Source organism: Crocodylus porosus, unplaced genomic scaffold, assembly GCF_001723895.1.
Source record: "Crocodylus porosus isolate Cpor-Errol unplaced genomic scaffold, CroPor_comp1, whole genome shotgun sequence".
Taxonomy (NCBI): Eukaryota; Metazoa; Chordata; order Crocodylia; family Crocodylidae; genus Crocodylus; species Crocodylus porosus.
The window spans coordinates 143685024-143701709 of NW_017728931.1; the positions used below are offsets into that span (position 1 = coordinate 143685024).

A 16686-nucleotide genomic window follows, 5' to 3' on the forward strand; every position below is an offset into this window, starting at 1 on the left:
CCCCCCACATCTTAGTGTCATCAGCAAATTTGAACAGGGTGCTTTTTACCCCCTCATCCAAATCACTGATGAAGATGTTGAACATAATAAGCAGGTCTGATAAATGACTAAATACACATGTCATTTTATGTGGTGCAGTATGGTGTCCCCCACAGAATGACACAGTTTCCTCTGCGCTGCAGTCCAACAGCTTGCAGCAGTGGGTTAAGACAGCTATGCTACTAACCAGGACAGGGATTGTGGGTGGCATGCTGCCATAGCTCGTGCTGTGGCATGAGGAAAGATGCATCTACACCTCCAAGGATCATAGAGCTCTTTGAGATGTATAAAAATAAAGGACCTCAGCTGTGTGACTGTGGGAGCTGTAACAGCATAGGGGCAGAGGTAAGCTCAGGCATCATTGCAGAAGGAGAAGCTTCTGGGCGACCCTGTCAGATTGTCACAACCTTTCCCTTTTCCCCACGACAACTGTCTAAGAGGAACAGCTCAGATATGGAAGAGGAAGCAGGCAGTGGGGACTCAGCCCACAGTTTGTGTCTTTCCAGTCTACCCACCTTCCATTTCATTAAGTCATACACTTCTTCTGCATGCACCAATCCAAATTTCACTCGGTGTCGCTATCAACAGTAAACACAGAGATCTCCCCTGGCAACCTGTGACTCAACCTTCCTAACTTCGTAATCCGGGGGAGATTTCTCAGCTGATTTGTTACCTTGCTGCATAATACCTCTGCACACAGCCCAGGACTGTCTGGCATGGCCTCGCTCCCCTCCCCCTCCGCCCAGCATGAAAGCTCTAAGGTCTCATCAGCCCAACAACAACAAAAATAGAAATTATGACGTGCTGTTTAACATGCTCCATCTGCTTTCACGAGCAGTGGTAGCATGGGTGGACAGTACTGTATGCAGGGCCTGCTGCAAGCTTAAATCCAGAACCACGGACCAAGAGAATGGGACATACAGTTCTTTCATATGGGTGAGCAGGGTCTTCTTTCCTGAAGTCGGACGCAAATCAGAAAGGTCCTCGTTTTGTAGGAAGTTGAGGTTAATCACAGAGCGACTAGAAAAATAGCCCTGGCTCCTATAAGGGTCCACTATGGAAAGAAACACAGATTGCTCTTTTTAAGTAACAGCTGGAGCAAACTCAGGGAGCTGAGACAAGGTCAGCAGCTACCTTCGGCCGTCCTGAGCTACCTGCATGACTTCCAACTGATCTTACCTGGCTGTTGTCAGCCTCCTGCAGTTTGGGAAGGAATGGCTACCTACAGCTTTGCTCAAAATGAGGTCTCTAGGCAATGGCTCAAGCGCCACTCTCCAACTCCGCAAGAGCCACCAAAACAAATCTGTCCCATTGTCAATCTAACGCAGACCACAGACATGGCAAACAGGATGTCACCTCTTAGGTCAAAAGTAGATGTATGCCCCCATCAGTTGATGAAAAATGGATTTTAAAAACTTACCAGAAAGCAATACCACTCTGAACAACTACTCTCACAGTCTGAAATCAGGCAGGTGCCATGCTGCCCTGCCCTGGGTCGTGGCTAACCCACTTCACTGCTGGATAAAAGGGATGTGATTTTGCCATGCATCGGCTGCTCTGTGGTAATTGCCTACGTGCACACTTCCTTATGCCCTGGGAAGGTAGAAGGTGGGGTAGGGTGACACCTTAGAGACTAACTGGTTCACAGGCAGGACCTTTTGTGGTCATCCACCTACCTCGTCAGATGCTAGGAATGGACTGGCAGAAAGAAATTATTTTGTATAGAAGGGAAAAGGACATGGGAAAGGAGGGATTACACCTAGGAGAGGTCTAAGTGGATTGATCAGATCAATTCAGATGAATGAGGCCTCTTGAGTGACACCAGAGTAAATAGCTAGTGCAGGATAAGGTCCATAGTCCCTGTATTCAGCCTGTTTATTCTGTACGGGTGAAGGATACAGAACCAAAAAACCCCAGCTGTAATCTGCAAAATGAAGGCAGAAGGTAAGAAGAGCTTGCCAGAAGTTTTTGCTGCATGACAGACTGATGTGACCTGCCTTGGATCTCAGCAGTCAAAGCCCTTCTAGTGTAAAGCCTTCCTCCAGAAGTGCCCAAACTCTGCTGCTCACTCTTGTGCGGTCCTCAGAAAAGAATGCACCTACTTCTGAAGATGGGAGAAGAACAGACCAGAACTGTGCCAAATACTGCAGGTATGTATATCCACAAGGAACAGGGAAGAGGGGACAGAAGTCCCCTCATCCAACATCCCTAAAGGGGCAGCATATGACCTGAAGTATTACAGACACTGGACTACAGCTGACTAAGCAGCAACAGCAGATGCATCCACACCAGAAGTCACAAAACTTCTCAGCAGAGACTCAGGGACTTCCAGCACTGGCTCCTAGCTTTCCTGGACGAACAATTTTTAATCCTGAGTGAGTGATGCCACAGTTTCCCAAGCACTATTTCAGATACCAAACTCTGCAGTACCAACACTCACAACACTGAATGGCCTCATAACCTCGGCGATCCATGACCCGCTGCTGGTATCACCTGAAGTGCTGATACCCCCACTCAGTGCCAAATGCCACCTTGGCATTGATGTCAGATACTTCCACTATACAAATGAGGGATTCTGCTATACCTCCACAGACCCTACCAGAATCTGTTCAGAATTACTTTCCTTTCTCGGCATCAGAAGACAGCGTGGACACTCCTTTCACATATTCCTCCAAACCTATTCTGTTTAAAAACCTTTACAAATAAGACAGGAATTCACAAAGCACATTAACGATGTTGGGGCATAAGGGGTCTAAAAACAGTGGCACCCACCCTAAGTACCTCCTTCCAGAACTGCTGGCTCCTTTTTCTAAAGCTTTTAAGTGAAGTACCAGGCATAACAGGAGTTTCACCCAGCTAAGGAACAGTCTTCCTCAAATGCTCTGGACAGACACCACAATCTCTACTAAGACGCTTGGAGGCTCAACCCCACTCTCTGCCCCCCAGGCTCCACACTGTTCCCCAACACTGCAACAAGGGGAAAAAGCAACCTCTGCCAGCAGACAGCAAAACTCATCCAGGTGTCATTTCTTCATCATCAGATAAAGTCAGTGCTCCTGCATCTGTCCTACCCTGACGATCCCCAGTTTGTTCAAATGTGATGTCAACAGCTCTGGAAGCCCCTGCCAGAGTAACTCAGGAGAAGCCTCAAACTTTAGGACTGCCTCTGACACTCAGCACTATAGCTTTACCTGGCTATGCCAAACAATGAGGACATGCTGAAGCCTGCACAACAAATCTGGCAGACAGCGGCATGCATTCCTCAAGCATCAGAGACAGCCATCAAACGCTACCAGGCACCCCCATAAGGCTCAATACTTGTACTGTACAACCTTCTAGCTCAGAACTGATTTTCACAGGGGCACAAGAGTACCCTTTGTACCTGCAAAGAGGATGGAGCTGAACCATTCTCAGTAGTGGCAGATGATAGAACAAGGAGTAATGGGTGCCAGTTGCAGCAAGGGAAGTTAAGGTTGGATATTAAGAAAAACTCTTGCACTAGGAGAGTAGTGAAGCACTGGAACAGGCACCCCAGAGAGGTTGTGAAGCCTCCATCCCTGGAGGTTTGTAAGACCCGGCTAGACAAAGCCTTGGCTGGGATGATGTAGTTGGGGCTGGTCCTGCTTTGAGCAGGGGGTTGGACTAGATGTGACCTCCTGAGGTCCCTTCCAGCCCTCACTGTCTGTGATTCTATTACTTTAGGACAGAACGTGCAGGGTTTTAGATGTGGAATTTAAATATTTTAAATTAAATGCGATAGCCCCAGATCCTAAAGAAGATCCTAAAGAAATATACCAGACAAATGCATAAAAGAAAAGCAAACAGCAAGTGCACCATGAAGGCATACTATACCGAAGGTAAACCACAATGTAACTGTAAAATAAGCAAAAGGATGTGCCTTTGCTCTAGCTTAAGCTCTAGTCACTGGGCTAGATACGGGAATCAATGGATAAAATCCAATGGCCTGTTATTTACAGAGGGTCAGACTAGGTTAGTATGACCTTAAAGTCTATACATCTGTATCTCATTGCAATGATAATGTTAGCAGAGCTGCACATTTAACAGCTCCATTATTTACCTTGCTGGGATCCTATGATCCCTGCTGACTTCCTGTCCCTGGGGCAGGGGGCTGGACTCGATGATCCTCCGCGGTCCCTTCCAGGCCAAATATCTAAATGTCTATGAAAATTATTTTAGTTTGAAAATACATTCAAACTATCATTCTTGCTTCTCGAATTCAGGAATCTGTCTGTTTTATGAAACGGTCAATGTCATCACCTCCAAAAACAGACCCAGGGATGAGTCACATTTTACTTAAGGTTAATTTTGAAATATGGTACCTTTTCAAAAAGTGTTTTTTCAAGCTAATCAAGGAATTGATTAAATCAGTTATGAAATAAATCCAAGCAGAAACCTGACGTTATTGGTCTCTTTATTCATTTTTTCCCTCTCCCTAAGCGTATTATGAGCAGCAATTTCAAACGTTTGCTCACTGCACATATTTCTTACATTGATGGCCAAGGCCCTGACATAACCTGCACTTTAGACTAAGGGTATGGAAAAGCAAACAAATCACAGCAAGCAGGGGTGTGGGGCTGATTTAGCACATCTGCTGCTAAGCAGTAAGCGCCTACATGCCTGCCCTGCTCCACGGGAAGCTAGAACGGCAAAAGCAGCTTAGCCCCATTTCACAGAGCAGCTGACATGTTGTAAGCCCCCCACCCCCAACTTTAACTCACAGTGATTTTTCTTGCCCATGCTTTAAGAGGTATTTAGGCAATAAAGAATAAAGCAGATTAACCTTCTCTGGGCCCTTCACAGCAAACCCTTTCAGGGTGAACAAATAACTAAGGAATAATGACTAAAACTGATGTTTTAGAAGAGGAATGGCCAGGAGGCAGGGTGTGGGGTCAGAGGGCTACATTGCAGCATGTTGGGACTGCACTGACCCAGGTAGGCAGCCAGTGGAGGTTGCCCTGGCCCCTGGGCCCCACTCACCTGCTGGGTCAGCCCAGGTTGCTGGGCCAGTGCTGCTGTTCACCAACCAGTAGGGAGGGGAAGGGGAGAACAGCCCGCAGTGCCCGGCTGTGGGGAGGGGAGGGGCGAAAATGAACCTGTGCAGCCCAGCGCAGGACACAAACAGCAGCACTCAGGTCTTCGCCTCCCTGGTGCATGTCAAACTGACCACTCTCCTGCCCTTGGACACTGTCAACCCCCCAACACACCACAAGTTTGGGGGAGCTTGCACCCAGGGCACAAAAACCCATTAGTTACGCCTCAGGCCAGCCCCAGCCCAGCCTGACAGTCCAGGTCTGGGGCCTGCAAACCCACAGCAAGCGTGAGTGAAAAACGCAGAGTGAGACTGGCCCCATTACTGTCCCTCACCCCTAGAAATACAGCAAGGCACTCCTCGTGCCCCCATACACTGAGCCCTCTGTCCTGGATACCCCCAGTTATGTCCAGTCCTGGGGAATCCAATGTCACTGCCTCAACAAAGGAGTCCTCAGCCCTGCTGTACCCAGTCATGAAACCAGGATGTCACAGGGTGGTACTGCCTCAGAGCCAGCCCACCAAGACGTGAGGGTGCCACCCAGCTAAGCCCTGAGGGTGAGTGGGGCAACCCCATTAAGAGGGTTCACACTGCACATTCTGCCTAGTAAGGGGAGGCCGGCTGTTCCGGGGGACCCCAGGGGCACGTCCCCAGCAGCCTCTGGTAGTGTCTTTTACACTGGATTTAATGAAGGGCTCCAACAGATTATATGAACTTAGGGAAACAAATTAATGTGAACTTACCCTTAACGTTAAAGCAGCAGATGCTCAAAATATCCCTTAGAGAATAAAATGTAAAGTCTGAAGAGTGATAAAGATTAGCAGAAAAAAAGTTCCTATTATAAATCCTCAGTTGCAATCTCAATATTGTCTTCATTTAAATTTCAACTGCTGTGTTTAAAACACAACAACGTCTCAGGATACCATGATGTACAGTCCTGTAAAAATACATCACTTGTATATCAAGGGCCAAACCTGAATATGAATGTCAAATATCCCAATATTTTTCACATGATAGAATCACACTTACCCAAACATTTTGTAAAGCTGAACGTTCCCTATGTTCACTCTGATCTGATCACCGTATTGGGGATCAGGAAGTAATTTTACCTCTGCTCACACTGGTACAGATTGTGGGGGTTTTGCCTTCTTCTGTAGCAGGGGCACAGTCTCCTCCTGGGATCTCTCAAGCATATATTATAACCTTGCAAAAGCAGGAGGTTCGCCGCCACAGTCCCCCTCCTTTACCTGTGGCAGGTTTGGGCATTGTCTGCAGTTGGGCCATGGTTGACTGTGTAGTTTTGTTAACAGGTCAGACAATAGATTTGTATGGGATGGTTTAGATAGGGATGATTCTGGCTCAGGGAGGGGGCTGGACTAGATGCGACCCCTGGAGGGGTGACATCCTCTATGATCCTGAGATGTGCTGACCACCATAAATCACACTGACATTTGAGAGGATACTCAGCACTTCTTTGGACTAGAACACTACAAGAACTTTCAACTTCAAATATCATTTTCTCTTAAAGTTAACTTAAAATTTTGTTTCATGGCACATGCTATGGGCAGGTGTGTAGCATGCTCCAGCAGCACCTGGGGCAGAGGGCTGACCATGGGAGAAGGAGGAGGAAGGAGAGGAAAGTTGCTGGGTGGGGGTAGAGTCTTACCCCAGCTCTCTCCTCACTCAGGTGGCAGCTCCTGCAGCTGTAGTAGCATGTGCTCATGCTGCTGCAGTCGAGGAGCAGGCTTAGAAGGGGACACCAGAATGCCCCCGCCATTCTGGGCCCTGAAAGTCATTGCTATGGCAGGAGCAGCCCTGCACTGCCCAGCAATGAAGCTGGGCAGCCCTGCCGTATGTAGTGTATCGGGGAGGGGCTGAGCTGAGTGGCACCCCGCCCCAGGACCTTTGCCACAGAAGACACAGCACCACACCCCGTAGGGTACTGCAAGGGGGAGGGGGTGCAGTAATGAACAGGGCACCAGGGGTGGCCCCCAGAAAGCCCATACTACAAGGCTGGTGCAGCCTGCATGCAGTGAGCTTACCCTTCACTATGGAGCGCAGGGCTTCTATGGCTGGGAAAGCACAGAGCTTTGCCAACTGTAGCAAAGGGAACAGGGAATGGGGTGGAGGGTAATTCCGATACCCCAACTATGTCAGCACCTGCAGTGAGTGCCCCACTCGCCCACCCTAGTCACTTCCTGATTACGGCTACAAAAAAGAGAAAGAAGAAAGAAAAGAACAATGATCTTCTCTAAGATCAGACCATCTCCTTTTGATATTATTAACAGAAAACCTCCAAAATACAATGTCCAAGTGTCTTCAGCACAACTAAAGAATTCCTAAATGACATCTGAAAGAGCTGGTTAGCTCATTACTGCTTTTCAAAACCCCCATGGCTTCTAAATCTCACTCTGCCACTACAAACAGCCGCAAAGGTAAGGAGAGGGAATGGGAGAGGGGAAGAAAAAATATAAAAAATACTATAACAGATCAGACCACCAACCTACTTCAGTCCAGTATCATGTCTCAAAGCAGCTAGTGCCAGATGCTTCAGACTTTGATGAAGGAAACCCCACAGTGATGGAATAATCTACCCAGAGAGGAAGTTTCTTCCTGAATCCCATGTTACCTTAGATACTCTGCATGCTCCCTCACACTGTCAGATGAGGATGTTTTTGTCACCTATATAAATACCTAAATCTTTTCTGACTTTCAGCTGATCTTGTGGCATGGAGGCCCACAAGCTAACCACACACTGTATAAAGGTATTTCTATTTAGCATTTTTTGATTTAGCATCTTGCCGTTCTAACAGATTTCCCTTGGCCCTTTTATTATTAAAGATGGTATGCAGAAATGTCTATAAACAGTCTCCCTACCACTCTTTATTTTGTACATCTTTAGTGTGCATTTTAACTGTTTTTATTTAAACTACATGGTTGTGTCTGTTTTAGATACCTCCTCATGTACATGTTTTACTAGCCAGAAATATATGAGGCAAAGATCTGTTTGGTGATAGCTTTTATTGAACTAACTGTACAATTGGTCCCAACTATGCACTGAGTCCGATAGAAGATATTACCAAAAATCCCCCTATTTGCTTACATATTTGCTCATCTTTCTTCTAAAAATAAGTCAGTTCACCAAAACCAGGGTCCATATCTTAAGTGGGGAAGCTGCTTTCTGCTCTGAAAGAGAACCAGGGAGATGCTGTGCTCCAATGACTGTCAACAGCTGCCACTTCTCTCTGGCCCAGCAAGCAGCACTGTACTGTTAAAGCTGCTACCAATTCCCCAGTAGCTATGAGGGCTAGCACTGTAGCTTGTGCCTGAAGCAGCCACTGAGCTGGCTGAGGGTGAGCAAGCTGCTGCATGCAGTCAGCCATGCCTGGAGAACGGGGGAGGAGGAGGGAGAGAAAAACGCTTGTTTGTTTGCTTCGTTTTTTTACATACTGTCTTCCAAAAAACTATACGCATGTCTTATTTTCAGCCATGCAGTATGCCAGAAAATACAGTATCCTTACATCTCTCACTATGTTTCAAGTAACTCCAACACCCATCTCTAAATCCCTTCTACTTATACTGTATCTGCTCTGAGAATACTGGGGCAAGGGCTGAATCCTGGATCAACAATGAGATGTTATTACTTTACTTAATGGTAATCTGCATCTCCAACATTGTTTTTCACTTCTACCACAGTTTTACCAAGCTGTCCATGACAGTGTCAAGTTCTTTTTCCCCACTGACTGCCTACGGTTTCAAACAAACCAAGAGCAAAACTGTTGCTTCTAACATCCTTTTTATTTATCAACATTCAATTTGAGCTGCCATTGTGCTCCCCAGTCACCTAGCATTATTAGCTGCATTTAAGCTCCTTTGTCACACTGCCTAATGCAAATAGCCTTGATTATGTGAAATTCTGCCAAATCATTAACTCCCTCTTCCCACCAATAAGTTAATGTATTAATGCCAGTAGTGCTGGTACAGATCACTGGTTCTCGCTGATAAGCTTTTGCGATTTAGAAGAAAATTGTTTTCTGCCTAGCAGTCAATTTCTAATCCGTGAGAGGACTAACTTTTTGCCCCGTGGCTGTTTCCTTGAATAGCTTCTTGTGAAAAATCTGTCGGGAGCTAACGGAAAGTCCAAGTCCAATTTCTTCTCCTTTAGCCACTCATTTACTGACAGACTAAAAGAATAGAAAATATATTTGAAATGATATTAGAAGCAACTGGCACAAATACTGTCTTCATTCAAATGTCCTATAAACAGCAGTTGCAAATCTCCCAATGATAAGCAAACAGAAACGGTGCAGACGAGTACGGCCAGAGAGACATGGCTGCCTTCTATGGAAGGGAAGGAGCCGAACATCCTCTCCCAGTCTCCTCCTCTAAGAGACGGACCAACAAACAGAAGCTAGAAGGCCACAAGCAGATGCAAGCGAGGACAACAGCAACCACCTCTTCACTGAGGAGTAAAGAATAATTAGTGACAAAGCTGATTTAAGGCCCCAAACTGACTGAAATACAAGGTGACAGAACTAAGTGGCGAACAGAAATGACACCCCAGTGAGGAACAACTGATTTTGTAAGAGGAAGCAGCGGGCAGAGCACAGATGTGCCAACAAAAATTAAATACGAGTGCTCTGTGGACATGATGCCACAAGTATTTTTCAACAGCTTTGAAGAATTAATCCTTAAACTTGCAAGTACCAGTTCTGCTTCCCAAGCCATTTTTCTAACGTTCACTTGCCCCCTCTTCTTCAGCAAAGCTCATTTACCTGTAATCCCCAGATCACACTTAGTGCCTTTCTGCAAGACGTGCAACCCTCTGTTATAGTGGCCAAAAATGAATAAATAATTGAATATTTTTCTGTTAATAACTCAGGTACTTCCCCCTTAAATTCTTTTAGAACTCATAAATGTGTACCATCTGTTCCGGATGAGCTGTCATCATTTAATGTTGTTTCTCCTAGCAGCATGAGCAGGTTAAAATTGAGTTCTCTTTTACAGTACAAAATTTGTAATGAAGCTATGCCCAAAGACCCAGTCAGACCCCATTGTGCCACACTGAACAAATGTTTCAGGAAGAAATAGCCCATACCCTGAAGAGCTCACATCTAATTGGAAATACAATCTAATGAGAGGGTGTCACAAACAGCAGGTGGGAGGACAGGATAAAAGGGAAAATGGGACCACACTGCTGCAGAGATCTGTGTCATAGTGGCCTCTGAAGCCTCAAGTCAAAATCCAGACTCTCAGCTGTGCTGAGCAGCGTGCAGACGTCTAAAGAAGGACAGCCCCTTCCCTGTCTTCTTGCTATGCACAGCACAAGTCAACAGCTTTGAAGCATTTAAAAGGATTTTTACCTTTTATGCTTAGATATTCTGGATTGGGCTTCAACATCAAATGTATTAGCCACCTACAAGTCAAGCCAACATGAAAGCCACCTTGCCCTTTTGCTTGCTTTTTTCCCAGCAACTGGAAATGGAGGTGGTGAGCTCATCCTCAACTTCCACGTCAGGGTTTAACTTAAAGGTTTTGTCGTTGGTCTGCAGGTGTCTGGTGAAGGTTCAAAACAAGCATACAAGACTAAATGGGGGCAAAGACGAAAGATAATGAGAGGGGTGTATTTCGAAAAATACAGTATTGAAAGAAAAAAAAATGATTTAGGGGGGAAGAGAGAGAAAAAAAGAGAATCCAAAAATACAGAATGAGGGGAAACAAAAAACATAATATAAAGAAAGACACAATACCAAGTGGAAGGAAAGCAAAGGAAATGAAGGAAACACTGAAGCAACTCAGAAAAAGACAGAGTTTGATTTGTAGAAAGGAAAGACAGATGATGAATGCCAAGAAGAAAAGAAAGGTATAATGAAACTAAATCAAAATGTTAGCAGTTACATTTTTAATAACTATTAAAATTATTAAATGAAGAACCCAGTGCACAGTAAACAGCTGTTTTAAACTGCATGGAAAAAGACTTTGGGAAAGTGACCAGGAGGAGGCTGTTCTTGTGCAAAGGGCACAAAATACACTTTAAAGACTAGTACTGTACCCCACCCTTCTGACAGGTAGAAGTTGGGTCCAAGTGAAGTGAGGTTGGAATAAACTAATATACCCCCCCTCTGCGATCTCCTCCATCCTCCAAGTCTCCTGAGATGCTGGGAGGAGAGAGCCAAGGAAGCAACCCCACTAAGGCACCAGCCTCCAATTTTGTGCTCTCTTTTCAGTAAATAGCTCCCATGTGTGCCTCTGCCACTGCCTGGCCAAACAAAGCAAGACTAAATCTGTCTTAATACCTAGCAGTTTCACTGCTGTCCAAGGGGTCCTGAAGAACAGCAAAGAAAATGGACAAGACAAGCCTGTTTTTCCCTCTTCTTGCTTGACAACACTAGGAGGAGCAGCTGCCACACTCACTAGGGCCTCAGGCTCGACACAATCTTGCGTGGGTGATTTGGTTCAACTCTGGGAGCCCTTCTTCACAGTCACAAGTTAGAAAACTCTCCCTTCTCCCCCACCCCCCATCCCCCTCCCAATATTTAGAGTCTGTAGAAGTTAATGACACTTGCTGGAGGAAGTTTCCTGTTTGCACAGACAGATCAATTTTTCAAGCTCTACCTATCTGCTTAAACAACCTCTTGAACTTTGCCATTTAGCCATGCTGTTCTTTTCTCTTGCCTTCCTGTTTCCTCTCCTGTAGAGGTGAGATCGTCTCAAACAAGTGACATGCAATTGCATAAAGGCTATAAGCCACCATTCACATTACAGGAGTATTTGGGGCCCCACTGTCCCAGGCGCTGGACAAACGCAATGTAGACATGGTCTTTTTTCATAGGCAGATGCAAAGCCAGGAAAGCACCAAGACGCAAGGAGTATGTAAGTCAGCAGTCACAGTTCACCAGCTGCATAGCCACCAGGCTCAGTTTACATATTTTAACTTCCTCACATTTGCCATTAAGTTCTTTCATACCAGCTTCTTCATTTTACCGAACTCTGCTTCGCTAAGGCTTAGTACACAGGACCTAATTTTACCTATCACTCTTCCCGTAATAAAACAAAAGGCCTCAGCTGCATTCCGGTCATAACTACCTAAAGGTTCATTAGAGCTACATCTTACATTAATAGCTGCATTATTTAGGAATAAAATGTGCTTTTCTTCTTCTCTGTAAAACTTACCACACAGACGAGGAGTCATTTACAGCAGCTGTGTCACTCCCAGTCTGCAGGCAAGGTCTGCTTATTTCATGCATTTATATTGTCTGCATGAAAGTTCAGATCCAGCAAAATTTCCACTTTCGTTAAAAAAAAAAAAAAAAAGATTCTGGCTGTGACAGGTACCCTGTAACCATGGAGCAAGTAAAACTGACACACGAGCACCTTTTGGACTTTGCAAACAGACAGTCTTCAAAATAATAGGTCTGAACATGACCAGCCTACTTTCCCATGCATTTGAGTAGGGTGTTAAACTCTACAGATGATGACATCATCAAACACTGATACTAACGACTTAATGGCTGAGTTAGCAGATCAAACAAAAAAGAGAAGGAAGGGACAGGAAATTGGAGGTTAGATGAACATCTTGCTGGGGTCATTTGACCCCAGTATTCTTTCCTGCCATGGCAGGGGGTTGGACTAGATGATCTGCTCAGGTCCCTTCCGACCCTAGAAACTATGAAACTATGGGAAAGGAAATAGAAAGTATAGAAAGAGAAAGGGGAAAAGAGGGGCCTGGAAAAAGTGTGTTTAATAAAAGACAGCATATTTTCCCCACTACATGCCACCGAATGAAAGGAGGCCACAAAAGTAACTAAATTAATTACCGATGATGAGACATACTCCATCCTTAATCCATATACAGGCCTATTGACAGCAGTAGGAAACTCACAATGAAAAATATGACAGAGTCTAATCTAAAATTGATTCCCCAATTTATAGACCATAAGTCAAAACAGAATTCAGCTCTCTCCACAGTACAAGCAGGGCATGCAAGCCAAAGGTAAGAAATGGAGAAACAGCTTCTCCCAACTGCACCCTGAAATTCAACCACCTTCACTCAACTAATCACAATCCATCATCAATATGACTGTATTAGCTGACATCTCCCTCAACATCCTCAACATTAGCCTTTCCTTTTCCTGACCCTGCCAGCTGAAAGTAAAACCCTGCCAGCAGGCCTGTACTGTTACGACACGGGGCTTGTATTCACAGAACTCCTCTTCACTCAGAAATCATATCGGATGAGACCCCACAGAAGCTTTGATTACAGTTCTGCTCTGTACGTTGTCCTCCCTGCACCCTTTGTAAGTGCTAAGCATGTCATTCCACTGGGTTTCATAGGAGCCATAAGTTCTTCTATTTCTAAGCATTCCCGTCCACTTTTGTTCTTAAGCTCCTTACACTGATATACCACTGGCCCCTGTAGCTCCAAAATGTTGTCCTGGAGGCCAACTGTGATGAGAATAAAATATATATTCAATTAGGAATTGCAATTCTCTCCCGCAACCTATGTCCTGGAATTTTTAAACTTAAGGATTTTAATCAAGGCAGTCATCTTCCTCAGCAGCCAAGACAGCTCTGAGCAGAGGCTGCCCCTCAAGCTGCTCGGCAGATTGCCCACTAGCCACCTGCTGCATCACCGGGGTGGGAAGAGACTCGTACTGGATGTTCTTCTGTTCCCCCCTTACCTGATGGGTTGTGGAGGCCCTAGAGAGAACAGGACAGAACTTGACTGAATATGCCTGACCCCATATCAGTGTATGGCAAAGACAGCTTCCCTCCCACATGCACAGAACCAAAACCAGATACTTTCCAGGTTCAAGTCTAGGTTCCAGCAGCTGATGCCAGCTTGGCAGCTAGAGTGCAGCTTAGTCCAGCCAGCTTCTCACTCAACACCTGCACAAGAAGGTGCAGGGAGAGGGGTGGAAGAGCTATGTACCGATGACACCTTGACCCCCTCTGGGAACTCCTCAACACTGGCGACCTGCAGATGGTCTTTGTTCCTTCCACACAAGGAAGGGCCAGCGCCCAGACTACACCCCTAAGCAAGAAATAAAGGCAGTCCCCTTAATGTGGGCTCCAGCCAAAAATATTGGGCTTTAATTAATACAAATTTAGTCAAAGCATGCACCTATTTTCAACTCTTTTCTGATGCTCTCACTTCTCTCAAGTATATATCTGTCAACTTCACCCATCCCTCTTGCAGCATACCTAACTTCTAATCCTCACTACAGGATGCAGAGTTACCTCAGACGATGAATTCCCCTCACCACAAAATGATTCAAAACCCTCTTCAACACCCATCTCTATTACACAGCTCCTAGTTTAAAACAAGTCTCCCCAGAAGTTGATGCAACTTTCCATTCTAGCAGTCCACTACTCCTTTGACTAAGGGGAATTCATCCCTTTTACTAGGCTCTCCCTTCCCCAATAAGTTTCATCAGCACCTAATAAATTAGCCAGAGCTTCTGGCCAGGATATTATCATGAGGCCCCCAAGACAAAAACATACTTTATCTTTTCAACCTTCATCTTGCATATTCTTTAACAAAGTATAAAGCAAGCAAAGAAGTCATCAGAAAAAATACCAAACACTGCACACGATGAAAAGTGAAAAACAAGCTATCGATTTCAAAGAATCTTGCTCTGATCCAGTCTTCCCTCTTTCTTCTGCACCCTTGTTTATTATTAGTGTCGTTTAAATAAAGATATGATCTATACAGCTCGTGTTGACAATCCAAATATAAGCCAACATGCCATGACATCAAAATCAGTGTCTTCGGGCATAATTACACTGCTGCTACTAGATTTTCACTATCACATTTTTTTAAATCAGAAGAACCATGAAAAGAAAAGGTTATTTTTATATTTTTTTCTGATATTGTAAAAAACAGCCCCATTAAGATCCCAAACCTGCAACAGCATGCACATTACAGGGCAGGGCTATGCGATCAGAATTTGCTCCCTTGCTCTCGAGAATGATTTCACAAAGGAATTAAGTTTCGGTTTCAACCTCCCGTTAGGTTAACAAAATGTGCATGGCAATTAAAATCATGAAAAATACCTTAACGCCCTTTTAACTGGTCTCAATTTCTCTATTTCACTTCCTACTTCTCTCTCTACTACAAAGCAAGGCTGTCAAATTGGGAAAGAAAAACTTTCATCGGATTTGTCAAGAAAGACAGTTTTCCTGTCAGCTCAAAAGCTGCAGCCACAAACTGACTTGCTACAGATCCTGCCACAATTTCTGTATCGTCACAGACGCAACATGTGAATGTTACATCATACGTACGATACCTGTCAAAGTCCTCATTCAGATCTGAACTCTGTAAATTAGACTCTCGGGCATCCGAATCAGACCGTAGCACAGCGGTAGACTCAAGACCTAGCTTCCCCTCTTTTCTGGACTACCAGGAAATAAAGAAGCATTTTTCTACTCCAAAAAAAACTCATCAAGAGCCCAACAGGTCACAGATCTTTTAATGCCGTTTGAAGTCTCTAGGTTATATCTTATCGACTGTGTTTGCGCCTCTAACAGTGCTAATGCTGTGCGGCACCCGGGAAGCAGCAAGGCACCCCAGGGTGCTGCAACACCCCAGTTGAGATCACTGCCATACCAGCATTAGCAATTCACCAATTGCTATGAGTCAGAAAAGGCAGGGCCCCATGGGCCGCAGCTTCTCTCTTGCCCTTCTAGAGAAGCCCTGAAAAAGCAAGCTTCAGTTTCACTTACTCCAGCACAAGGTGAAACGGACTCAAACGACTGCATCAAGTGACACCGTGACTTCAAACGCGTCCACTCGGACATGGGAGGATGCTGCAGTTCGGGGCAGACTAAAGACGTAAAAGAGTAAATAGTAATAAAGGCATTTCCTCATTCGAAAGGCCGTGAATCTCAGCACCAACCAGCTACTTAAAAAAAAATAAAGTGCTACCAACGACAACATACTCTAATCACCTGCAAGTTAACTGTGACTGGGGGGACTTGCTTGACAGGAGTCTGACAGTCTCTCTTGAAATACCCCCCAAAAACCCGAATCCTTGTGCTCTCCTTCCTCTGTGAGGTGGCTAATCTGGAGTCAGCCTGCAGGCCGTGTAGACGTGCACCTACGCAGGATCGCTACATAGAAAATGGGGTGTCACAGGGCAAGCGGATGAGCCGCTGTGACCCCACACTGTCGGGGGGGGTTAGTTACCCCGAGGTCGTCCCTCAGGAGACACGGCCGACGCGCACCTGTGCAAGCGAATTAAGGTGTGTATATGTGTGTGTATATATGTGTATATAGAGAGAGCAAGGCGAGCGCAGCAGCTGTCACTCCCGTGCCCGTGCCCCCGTGCAGGGGGTCGCCCCTGCACGAAGTGGGCTCATGCGGAGACGTGGGGTTGAAACGGGACTGCGCGCCCGTGGGCCCACGGGCCGGACCGACGGGCGGACGGACTGGCGGACGGGCAGCGCTCGGGCCCACGGAAGGGACGGACAACCGCACGCGGCCTAGCCGGAACCGACGGGGCCGGGCCTGTGTGGGGAGGGGGAGGGGGCCCGCGCTCACCTGGTCGTCTGGCCGCGGGCGGAACCGGGCGGCGGTGACAGGCTCGGCGGCGCCT

The 16686-nt window shown here is 45.9% G+C and overlaps 1 protein-coding gene across 2 annotated transcripts in view; it reads right to left on the bottom strand.

The window, feature by feature from the left end:
• Positions 1-16678, bottom strand: part of PPP6R2 (protein phosphatase 6 regulatory subunit 2) — a 142183-nt gene extending 125505 nt beyond the window's left edge. The window contains exon 1 of one of the 2 annotated variants that reach the window (XM_019543840.1): positions 16632-16678. The gene's annotated coding sequence lies outside the window, so the exon portion shown is untranslated. The remainder of the gene's footprint in view (positions 1-16631) is intronic. The other variant, XM_019543842.1, reaches the window with a different exon arrangement.
• Positions 16679-16686: the final 8 nt, after the last annotated feature.